The following is a 12403-nucleotide window of genomic DNA, read 5'->3' on the forward strand; positions in this document are numbered from 1 at the left end:
CGGGACTAAGTTAAGCCGCACACGAAGGTTCTTTTCTTGGTATATACAGGATGCTTAGAAATGGTGTTTCTTTTATTTTTTATTTTTGTATTTCTTACAGGTGTGTTAAAGGTTGAAATTAGTGTGTAGTGTATAGCTTAATAAAGTCATTGAATTCTATATGGAGTTTTATTTAAGTAAATTATCAATTACCGAAGTAAATCGAAATCGAGATGAATAAGTGATTATGAAGATATTGCTCTACGCACTTACTCTACATAGATTATACCTTATCGAGTTAGATTTAAATAGAACCAGTATTAACGATGTAGTTCATTATATTAAAATTGAGCTCTTTTTTTGGTAAAATATGTGTCTGGTTCTTTCCAAAAATAAACCTTTCCTTTCTTACTAAATTATTTATCACACGTTCACAAATATTTCTTATCTATACTAATATATAATATTATAAAGCTGAAGAGTATGTTTGTTTGTTTGAACGCGCTAATCTCAGGAACTACTGGTCCTATTTGAAAAATTGTCTCGGTGAAAAATGAAGAATATCTAAATGTTCTATTTATCGAAGAAAGCTTAACACGTTCGCGGACAGTGCAATCTTACAGGTTGAAGCTAATGAGACACTACTTTTTTTCATACATTGCCCAGGGGCGTAGTGTAACAACACATGGTTAAAAAACCATATGATATGACAGAACGGATATAGGCGTAAACGTCGTAAGCACTCAGCATCAGATTCATAGTCACCCAAATGGGTCTTGACTCGATTCAGGGGTAGACGCTGCATCAAACAGCTCTTGAAGACGTTTTTGTTCTTTTTCGAACGAGTCTCGAGACGCCATCTGCAAAAATATTCGTTACAAATTTAGTTACACAAAATCGTGTTCACAACATAAATATGTTGTTTACAAAAGCAACTAGACTTGAATTAGTATACCCAGTATGAGTAAAATAATTAAATTACGTTGGAAACAAAATACTCACTTTCTAAATTAACAATTGCGCGCGAAAACATGCAGCGACACGCGGGATCACCGCAGCGGCGCAGTACTCGACTAACCGTATGCAAACATGGCGCCCACGGGCGTAGTGTGCGCGGGAGAGGGGTATAAAAATATGAATGTGTGCGTGGAAGTACCTTCCTTTGACGAATTTTTGTAAATAATACAGTGACAGTACAAAAGTCCTAATTATACCAGTCAAGACAGTACAACATGCCGTTCTTTATGATAGTATGAAAAATCGCACGGCGTGTGGCGTACTGATTTTATGCAAGTAAAAACTGATACGTCGACAGACGTACTGTCGTAACACTTTTAGCTGTATAGACGCCTGTGTTCGTTACTGTCCGCGAACGTGTTAATCTATATATCATCATGCTAAGACCAACAGGAGCGGAGTAATGCGGGTGAAACTGTGCGGCACAATTAGTAGAACATATTACGTATCTGGATTGGAGACAAATCAATATTCATTATGACAGATAGAACTCGAATACCCAACAATATCTTTATTCAATAAAGTGTTTTAAATAAACAAAACACAACTAACCACACGCACAAACACACACACCACTCGAAGAGAGCGTAATCCCTCAAAGGCCGGCAACGCACCCACAATACTCCAGAGTCTGTGATTGTTCATGGGCGGCGCTAATCATCGCTTTCTGTCCGGTGACGCGCAAGATCTTGCATACATAAAAAATTGGTTGTCTGTAAAGTCGGTTTACTGACGATAGTTGAACGTGACAACGTCCGATTGTGCTTCTTTGTCCCTCGTTCCGCGCTCTCGCTCGCACTTCCAGCCTTACATGGAACGCCTCAGAGCGAGGTAACGCCGCATGAGTCATGTTTTTTCGTGCGTGCAGCCGGCTGTATCGAATTATAAGACGTTGTCACGTCAAAAAACAACGATAAATAAGTAATTAAAAAACATCACCACCCTGTATAACGATAAAATTAACCGCCCCACAGTAGTATAATGTACGACCAACATAAAGTGACCTCTCTCGCAACATGCAAGGGTGCTAGGCGGAATTTCTATGTAGGCTTCGCTGGTTATTATTCTAACTATTCGAATTTACCTTGCTGTTAATGTTTTACTGCAGATATAAAATTGAATGAACATATTATCTACATACTAATATTATAAAGCTGAAGAGTTTGTTTGTTTGTTTGGACGCGCTAATCTCAGGAACTACTCTGGTCCGATATGAAAAATTCTTTCGGTGTTAGTTAACCCATTTATCGAGTACCTAAGGCTATAGACTATATAATATCATCACGCTAAGACCAACAGGAGCGGAGCAACGCGGGTAAAACCTCGGGGCACAGCTAGTGATATCTATCAAGCATTCCGTAGCTTCACCTGTATTGGCTAAAGCCACAGTAAGTAAAATACGATATTAAAACTTAAAAATAATTTATATACTATTGCTTTTCGCCCGTAGCTTCACCTGCGTAGTCAATAGAATAGCCGCATACTTAGTTCTCGTTCCCGTGAGTTTTTCGGGATAAAAACTACCCTATGTGTTATCTAAGTTACGCTGCCGAAGATGCTATCGAAGAGTGCAATAACTAGGTTTTGACTACTTTCGAGATATTCGCGGTTAAAGATTTAATTTTTGTTTTGTGTGTATCTTCGTAACTATAAAAGCTATTTGGTTTGAAACTTTTACTAAACGACAGATAAAATAATGCTTAATTTTATGTAGTATATTATATTTGTACATTACGGGTCACCGTCTATGTGTGGGTGTAAATTTTAATAAAAATCGGACAGCAGCTTTTGCGTGAAGGAGTAGGTAATGAATAAATATGCAAAATTTCGGATTTGTAATATAAGTAGGACAAGCTTTCCGCGTGCGGAATTGCCCGCTTTGGCCTTTGTCAAAAACTTCACAAATTTTTTACTAAAACCTTCCTCTTGAATCACTCTATATATTTAAAAAAGCCCATTAAATACTGACTTCCTCTTGATATTTAAAAAAGCTCTATATATTTAAAAAAGCCCATTAAATTCTGATTCGTAATTTTTTCTTATCTTTCTTTTATTATATTATGTATTAGCTTTCCGCCTGCGTACTCAAAGAAAATCTCGCATTGTTCCCGTTCCTTTGGGATTTCCGAAAGTAAGTAGTAGAACAAAATAATATGTTGTTTGGATTGATGTAGTGAAACTGCCTGCAAAAGTTAATACGCTAATTTTCATTAACCCTTACACAGCCTAGTGACAAAAAGGTAATTTTATTACTATTAAAGTATTATATTATTTTATATCTATACTAATATTATAAAGCTGAAGAGTTTGTTTGTTTGAACGCGCTAATCTCGGGAACTACTGGTCCGATTTGAAAAAAAATTTCAACAGATAGATAGAGAACTAAGACCAACAGGAGCGGAGCAATGCGGGTGAAACCGCGGGGAACATCTAGTATAATCTATAATATAAATATGAATCCCAAAATGTGTTGGTAAGCGCATAACTTTAGAACAGCTGAACCGATTTCTTTAATTATTTTTTTATTATATTCCTTGAAGTTCGAGGATGGTTCTTATGTAGTGAAAACGTGAATATGTAGAGGGCTGACCGCTAGTATACATATATGATTGTGTATTACAACAAGCTATGTATCGCCTTTTAACATATCAGTAAGTACATATTTCTATAGCTTATGTGTTAGGTATTCTGCTACATAACTGGGACCGTATGTACCTCTTATTTCCAGTTCAATGTACGGCGAAAACTGACTGGGAATAAGGGGTCATAATACGGCCCCTGCACTGCAATATAATCAAAATTCGTTCAGTGGTTTCCTACTGAGATAGGCAGATACTGTCAGAATGTAGAGTGTAATTTATTATTCAAAAGTTATTGGATACAACAGGTCAAATGAGTCCATATCTATCTATATACAGGGTGTAATCGTTAAGTGTGCACAAGCGATTATTCCGTAACTATTGCAGATACCAAAAAACTTTAAACTGATATCGAAAGTACTTAACCTAATGAGTAAAATGGCCATAATAAATTTTTAAAAATAAAACGAGAAATATCCAAAAATGTTACATTAAACGCTCCCATACATTTTATTTCCCATACATTTTGTATTCATAGCAGATTTTCGAAGTGATGTCCTCATTGTGCAATACAATGAGGAGCTCTATTTACAGTTTGTAAATGAACTTCCCTTCAAATTTGCGAAGTAATTAAAGCAGAAAACCAAAAAAAGAAAGAAAAAGCTAAAATCTTTCATATTAAATGTACTAGGTTGGTCCAAAAGTAATGATAATTGGGTATTTCCTGTGCACATAAAAATATAAAATAAATGTTTTTTGCTTGCTCATGTATTCACTAAGTAATCACAAAAAATCATATCAACAGGCCACGTTTCCAATTATTTACATTAATTTGAATGTGAACCGTGCGTGCCAGAATGTTTCCCGACGAAAAGAAGAAACAACGATTCGACATGTAGAGGGTAAATTTCTAAATTTTTCATGATATCAGGATAATTTTTTGTCACGTTTTGTGATCATGGACGTTACCCGAGTTCACCATGTTTATGCTGAAACCAAAAAACAATCAATGTCCTGGATGCGAGCTTCCAAAATGACGATGAAGAAATTCAAAGTGAAAATCAGTAGGTTAGATTAAAGCGGTAGTTTTTTGGGACGCTGAAGAAATAATTATGGTGGAATATTTTAAAAAGGTAGCCACTTTATTGGGCTCTTACTAAACAGACCAAATTAAAAGATTGCGGTAGGTTAGTAAGGAAAAGAGACATGGCAAACTGCGGACCTGAACGCTGTTTCACCAAGACAACGCACCAGATCACAAAGCGTCAGTTGCGATGGCTGCCATTCAAAAATCGGCATTCCAAATGCTTGAATACCTACCCTATTTTTTAGATCTAGCTCCTATTTACTTTTATCTCTTTCCTCGGCACAAGAAACACTTTCTTAGCAATAAATTATTTTAAGACGACAGCGAAGTGATGGCCGCGTGGAGGGGTTTTTGTGGATGAAGTCAAAATTTTTTTTAAGTTTAGGAAAAAAAATATTGAAGTATATTTTCTAGTTAGAAGACTATCTAGAGAACTACATAATTATTATAACTGTAATGACCTTGTTTAATATTGATTATCATTACTTTTGGATCAACCCATGTACATGAGATATTCGTATCTCATACTAAATGTATGGGAGGGTTTCAAGTTAATTTTTTAGATATTTCTCGTTTTATTTTTAAAAATTTATTATGGCCATTTTACTCATTAGGTTAAATACTTTCGATATAAGTTTAAAGTTTTTTGATATCTGTAATAGTTACGGAATAATCGCCTGTGCACACTTAACGATTACACCCTGTATATAAAACTCAAAGGTGACTGATATAGTGATCTATCAACGCACAGCCCAAACCACTGGACGTATCGGGATGAAATTTGGCATGCAGGTAGATGTTAGGACGTAGGCATCCGCTAAGAAAGGATTTCCCGAAATTCTTGCGGGAATGGGGAAAAACGGGGATGCACGTACAAAGTCGTGGGCGGAAGCTAGTTAAAAATAAAGGCTCTATCGAATCGTCTATGTCTGTAATATTAGGTACAAAACCCTATCCAAGAAACGAGAGTCGAATACTGACTTAAAATTAAAGTCGAAACTTGTTTACCAAAAGTGTACTGGGTAAATATGCACATTATTGAAATAATAGCAGTATACAAAAAGAATAACATTCCTCAAATTATTTTATTAAAAAAAGAAACTTCTTTATCTTAACCTGAATAAAGTTCACATACCTAGTTCTCTGATAGAAATAAATAGTTTAAAAAAACTAAAAAACACGCTTTTTAATGGAATAATTTTATCAAATTAGTGTATTGTCATCGGTCCTCAATAAATCTACAAAGTTTGAACGAAATCTGGCCGTTTAAAGTGGGTCAAAATCGCGCCCAAAGAAGTCGGTTACAAACAAACATACAAACATACAGGTGAAGCTAATAAAAAGCGTGTAAAAAAATAATGATCAGGACCAATTCACTGATGAAATCTTATTTATAGACTTGAAAAATCGTAAACAAAACTTAGAAATAAGCGTGAAACGTAGGTATGTGTTTATTTTTGATTTTGTAAGACAGAAGTTGATTTGAAATAGAGTTTTCCTCCTGCATACCTACGTTTTAACTGTTGACTTACTTACTAACTTGACGTCTTGCAGAATACCTAGCTATCTTTTTTTTTATTAATGAGGTTCATCACCAGTTGTTACATTTGAATCATTCACGTTAAACAGTAACAATAGGATTTACACATTATTATGCACACCTATTACAGATGAACACTACATTCATAGAAATTAGTAATAAATTAGGCGATATTTATACACAATACAAATTAAACAAAAAAGAAATGTGTGTGCTCTTAACATTAAAGAGTTCTGATTAACTACAATTACAAGCAATAATAAAAAAGTTATTACATTAAATACTTCATCTATATATTACGGACATACAGACAATTATAAGTAGGTATGTGAATTTGAAGTTCTTAACAGTACGTTAACTAGTGTAAACTGTGTGAAGGATGATTTTTTCCTTCATTAAAACTTATCTATCCAATAGGTAGGTATAAATTCTTCATTTTAAAATATACAGATTAAAGTTGTGAGAGAAATCCAGATTGATGAATTCTTCAATACAATTTATTAAACCTAACCAATTATATACTACTAATTCTAAAATATTAAGTACTATTCAGCGGGCAATTTTCTAATTTACCAAACTTTTCTTCACATTCCCTTTTGAGTTATTTTTACATCGCAAACATGATTATACAAAATGCTTACAAACAAGATTGCATGATTCTACGACAACGGAAACCAATATAACTTGATCCCTGATCGAGATAATATGTAAAATTGAATGACGTCATATAAAAATTGGTTAATTTTTATGGGTTTTTTTATAATTGTTCATGGACTTATACAACTTTTCTTGGAGAATTAAAGGTAATTTTAAGGATTAGAAAAAGACTGGTTTGTCTGAAAGTTTTTATTCAACTTAGTGACTTTATGAAGTAGATATTTATTTTTCTGTCATTTAATCATTTTTTCAAGACGTTAATGGAAAATCTAAGAACTTTGTATCCTTTTTAAATATGTGAAATTTTATAGGTCGTAGGCCGAAGCCCGTACGTAGGCTACGTAGTACGGGCTACGGCCTACGTAGGGTCTACGACATACATACGGCCTACGTACGGGCTACGTACCGGTCGAAGGCATTTTTTGGAACTCTTATTTTATACTTTTAAATAACTTTTTAATTATTAAGTAATATAAATGTAATATTTAATCATTAGTTTACAATTTGGATACCATAAACTTGGTATAAATAAATTATCCTTAAAACTACGCTATTATAATCAACTACAAGAAAACAGAAATAATGCTTTAAACACAAAAGGAGGTCTTATTAAAAACAGAGTCCACTATTACCCTGTCAAAATGTTAAAACGCGGGAAACCTGACAGCTCCGAGCGCCATATTTGCTAAAATAACACGGCCAAGGTTACATCCATTTTGAGTAATAAAGTAGATTGAATGAACTCACTTTATTAAAATATCAGTCGGTATACATTATATGTATTTTAGCATATTTAGGAGAATTGACCAAAAAATTCGAATGTACGCCGACAATTTTGACGTAGGCATGTGTACAACAATGTTTTGTTTTATCTGTACAATTTACAAATGACTATAATGTCGTATGATGTGAATAATGAATATGATAAATCGTTTACGTAATAAATCACTAACATAGTATAAAACAAAAGTCGCTTTCTATGCTTAAATCTTTAAAACCACGCAACGGATTTCGATGCGGTTTTTTTAATAGATAGAGTGATTCAGGACTCAGGAGGAAGGTTTAAGTATATATAATTTATTAGGTTTAAGACAAAGCGGGCGAAGCCGCGGGCGGTAAGCTAGTAATAATAAATGTATGTAATAATATTATATAAATGTAGGTAATCTAACGGCACATTTAGATCTACGAACATAGAGCTAGAGCAATAGTTCGTGATCTTTTAGTGTAAAAGAAAACTCGTATACAGTGTTGTTCAGTATTAGAACATTGCATAGAATCTTTTGGAACGCACTAAGAACAACGAAAAATGCTCTACGCCTGTTTACACTAAAAGAATTTGACATAGGTAGTGGGGTAAGAATGAGCATTTTCTGCATGTCAAAGAAAGTGACCCTTAACGCTTTGTTGTAAATGCACCGTAAAACGAATAACTTATCACCTTTATAAATTATCATCAATTTTATTAATTGTGTTATGTAGTTACTATATTAATTACTAACGCTGCCCCACGGTTTTACCCGTACCGACCGCTGCCCCGTCTTAGCGTTATGATACACCTACCAACTAGAGCCTTCGTCGATAAATGGACTATCTAACAGTGACTTTACTAACGACTTTGTAATTTTTCAAATCGTAAGCGTGGTTCCTGAGATTAGCGCTTTCAAGCAAACAAACAACTCAACAACAACTTTATAATATGTATTACTTATAGATGCTTATAGTTAACTAGCTTACCGCCCGCGGCTTCGCCCGCTTTGTCTAAAACCTAATAAATTATATACTAAAACCGTCCTATTGAATCACTCTATCTATTAAAAAAAACCGCATCAAAATCCGTTGCGAAGTTTTAAAGATTTAAGCATACAAAGGGACATAGGGACAGAGAAAGCGACTTTGTTTTATACTTACTATGAAAGTACTTAGTGATTTACAAAAAAATACATATTATTACAAAAAAGTAATGTAGGTATTTAAATACCTCAAGTCATTAATTACTACTTAATTCGGATCGATGTTTTTTCTTGGCCGATAAATGGTTTTTAAGGGTACTGTTTAACAATTTGACCTTTGGCATAACACGACATCTTTGCCATGAGCTTTGGTTTAAAAAATATAAACATTTACACACTACATTCTGAAATAAACTCTAGTAATATACATATAAGATTCAAATTAACTTAACTGCGTCTTTGGGTACGCCATTTTGAATTTTATATCAAAGAATTGTTTAGTGCAAGCAAAATGAATTCTATTTTTAGTATTTTAAAGGTCATTTTATTGTGAAAAGGTTTTTATTAAAGACGTTTTAATTATTGTAAGGATGTTGAAGGCTTACATACATTTAAGTAACGTACAGAATTTTCGATGCGTGTTTGCCCTTTTGGTTTAAGAATGTTTGATTCCCATTTTCGTTAAGTATAATGTTCTGATTAATATGAGATTTGTTGATAACTTGATTATGTGATGTAGAGCTAAATGTTATTCACCTTGTGTTTTAAAGGTTGTTGTTCTGTTTTCAATCTATTTTTTGAAGTGAAACTTCTTTATCGGGGTTGGAAAAAAATTTAGTGTAACATAATATTTTCGTTGCGCGTGACGTTTTTCCGTTATGCGCCATCTTTTTCTTATTCCTACCACGCGTGATTCGACGTATTTCTGTAAAGTTGCATAATATGTTATAGTAAATTATTTTTTTTTAAATATGGTCATAAAGAAGTTACACTTCTTACGTGTGTACACGCACACATTTTTTTTTATTTGTGGTAACTCCCGACCTCATCTAGAATTAGAGGTCTACCAGAATCTGATGGCATATTTATATTTAAGAAATAAAAGATTTTCATGTGGCAACTTATTTGACAACTATCAAATTGGTTGTCAAATTATTTGTCTTTTTTGCAGTTGATGAATAATTTTTAGGATTTTGTCTAAAAAATCTTCGAAAATGTCGAAAAAGCCGCTGCGATCACAAGCAAGAGGTGTTGTTTATAATGTGTATAGAAAAACATTCGATGAAGAAGGGTCAAAAACATCACAATTTTCAATTTTGAAGATTTTATTGGTAAATTGGACTTACCCGTTTTGATACTTTAAATTAAAAAATATTATATGTAGGTAACTATAATATTGTTTGTTGATTAGAATATAATTTTATGAAAACTTATTACAGGAGTTTCCAATACGGCTATTCGTCAAGTCCAAGCTGTCCAAGTCAATTTTATAATGTGTGTATCTGTTAATAGTTAATACTTACGAAAATAAACATAGTTTTATTTTATTTATTTTTTTATTTTATAAAAAAATTTAAGCAGTTTTAATCTACATTATCATTATATCGATATTTTCACATGGCATACTGGTAATGAATATACAAATATAGGTATGTGTAAATAATAATATGTATTACCTGTATAAAAGTAATATGTACAATTGTATGTTAGGTATACATGTAAGTATATAATATAGTGGATATCTCATTATTAAGTACAGTATAATTGTCCACTTATGTAATGTGACTAATGATATTGAGGACAAAATAAAAAATAAGCAGTATCAAGATCGTTCAGTCCATTTTCCCAAGGGTTGCACACTCAAAATTTTGATTTCCCTAATTGCCATCAGATTCTGGTTTACCTATAGATCATTTCATATTATGGCATTAAATTATTCTAATTGTATATAATTTGTATGCTATGGTGCGGTCATAGACAATATATAGAGGGATTCATTTTTATATATAAGAAGATGTATAACTGTAAGGTTTTGATGGCCGCACATGGAAGATAAAAAATTGAATTCGATTGAAAATTCACACTTTTTAGGTAAGACTTCAAGAGAGAAGAGATTAAATTTCTGGCCTAATCTCTAGAAAAGCAGGAAAAAGAAAAACTCAAAAATTTATTTATTCAAATAGACTAGACGTAGGTACGGTGGAAGAATTCCAACCAATACCCGCGGCCCCATCATTAAAGCGGCTCGACGGAACACAGTGGGGTTTTAGTCGGTATGAATCCGACATAACCCACGGCTCCTTCCCCGGGGGCCATGGGTATCTTTGAAAGATTTCCCCACTTAAAAAAAAAGATACGTACATAGACACTATTTACTTCCGATTCGGAATATATGTAGATAGAGCTTTGTATTTTACACAAAATAACTACAAATTATAATACAGTTAACTGCATGCAATTCTTTCAACTCAGATTTTTAAAGATACATACCTAATAACTTGATTATTATACATACACACGTAAATAAAAAATAAACACAATATAACTAAAGAAACAAAATTAAAAAGTTATACCGACTCACACGCGAAGTCGCAGGCATAACTAGTATAAAATAAAGTTATTATAATAATGTATTTTTAATTCGAAAATGGCGGTGTCGCTCGCTAATTCGATTTTAATGAATTGTTCGATTACGGCTGGTTTTGTTTGGAATATTATATTACCTACTTATAGAGAACTTTGAGAGTTTTTTCTTTATTACAGGACTAGCTTTCCACCCGCGGCATCGCACGCGCAGTCAAAGAAAGACCCGCATAGTTTCCGTTCCCGTGGGATTTCCGAAAAAAAAACCTATCCTATGTCCCGACTCCCGGGGTAAAAAGTAGCCTATGTCTTTTTTCGGGTATCAAAACATCTCTATACCAAATTTCATCCAAATTGGTTCAGTAGTTAAGGCGTGATTGAGTAGGTAACAGACAGATAGAGTTACTTTCGCATTTATAATATTAGTATGGATTTACTAAGGGACAATCACAATACACTTTATTGAAATGGAATATGATTAAAATTAATTCATTTGATTTCTGTTAATTCTGTGTTCGTTAATTTCTAAGTTAAGTTAATTTAATTCAAAAAATATTACCTACATCGTTTAAGAAATGATTTAACCATTACAGAGAGCTTACCAAGTCCAACTTGAGTTATATTTAGAGGCTATTGCATAGCTTCTATCGCGGGCCTTCAGCGCGGGAACCGAATCGAGAAATTCCGTAACGAAAAAACCTCACGCTCCTCACTCCGACGAGCTCGGAGGTGTGGCTTGAAGGCATAGCATGCAATAGCTTTACGGCGGCAGTCCCCGAGTGCCACACGTCTTTTTTTATTCCAGGATTGAATAAAAATATATTACATCTATAGTATATCGACTCCTTGGTAAAGTGGTTAACGCGTGAGCGTAGAACTGAGGGGTCCTAGGTTCGATTCTCGGTGGAGACGAATGAAAATGTCTCGGTCTGGCAGGACACAGGGGGCTGATCACCTACTTGTCCCTAAAGGAAATCGATCAGTGAAACAGATGTATGCATAATGCCCCTTACTTAGGGGACATGGAACTTCACTTTATATACTTACTAGCTTACCGCCCGCGTCTTCGCCCGCTTTGTCTAAAACCTAATAAATTATATACTAAAATAAACCTCTTTAATCACTCTATCTATTTAATAAAAACTCATCAAAATACGTTGCGTAGTTATAAAGATTTAAGCATACATAGGGACAGAAAAAGCGACTTTGTTTTATACTATGTAGTGAT

At 33.7% G+C, this 12403-nt stretch overlaps 1 long non-coding RNA gene across 1 annotated transcript; it reads right to left on the reverse strand.

The window, feature by feature from the left end:
* Positions 1-570: 570 nt before the first annotated feature.
* LOC123704662 lies at positions 571-1360 on the reverse strand. Its single transcript, XR_006753159.1, has 2 exons — positions 982-1360; positions 571-839 (listed from the first exon to the last, which is right to left on the reverse strand). It is a non-coding gene; the product is annotated as an uncharacterized LOC123704662 (long non-coding RNA).
* Positions 1361-12403: the final 11043 nt, after the last annotated feature.

The sequence above is a fragment of the Colias croceus genome, chromosome 30 (genome assembly GCF_905220415.1).
Source record: "Colias croceus chromosome 30, ilColCroc2.1".
NCBI lineage: Eukaryota > Metazoa > Arthropoda > Insecta > Lepidoptera > Pieridae > Colias > Colias croceus.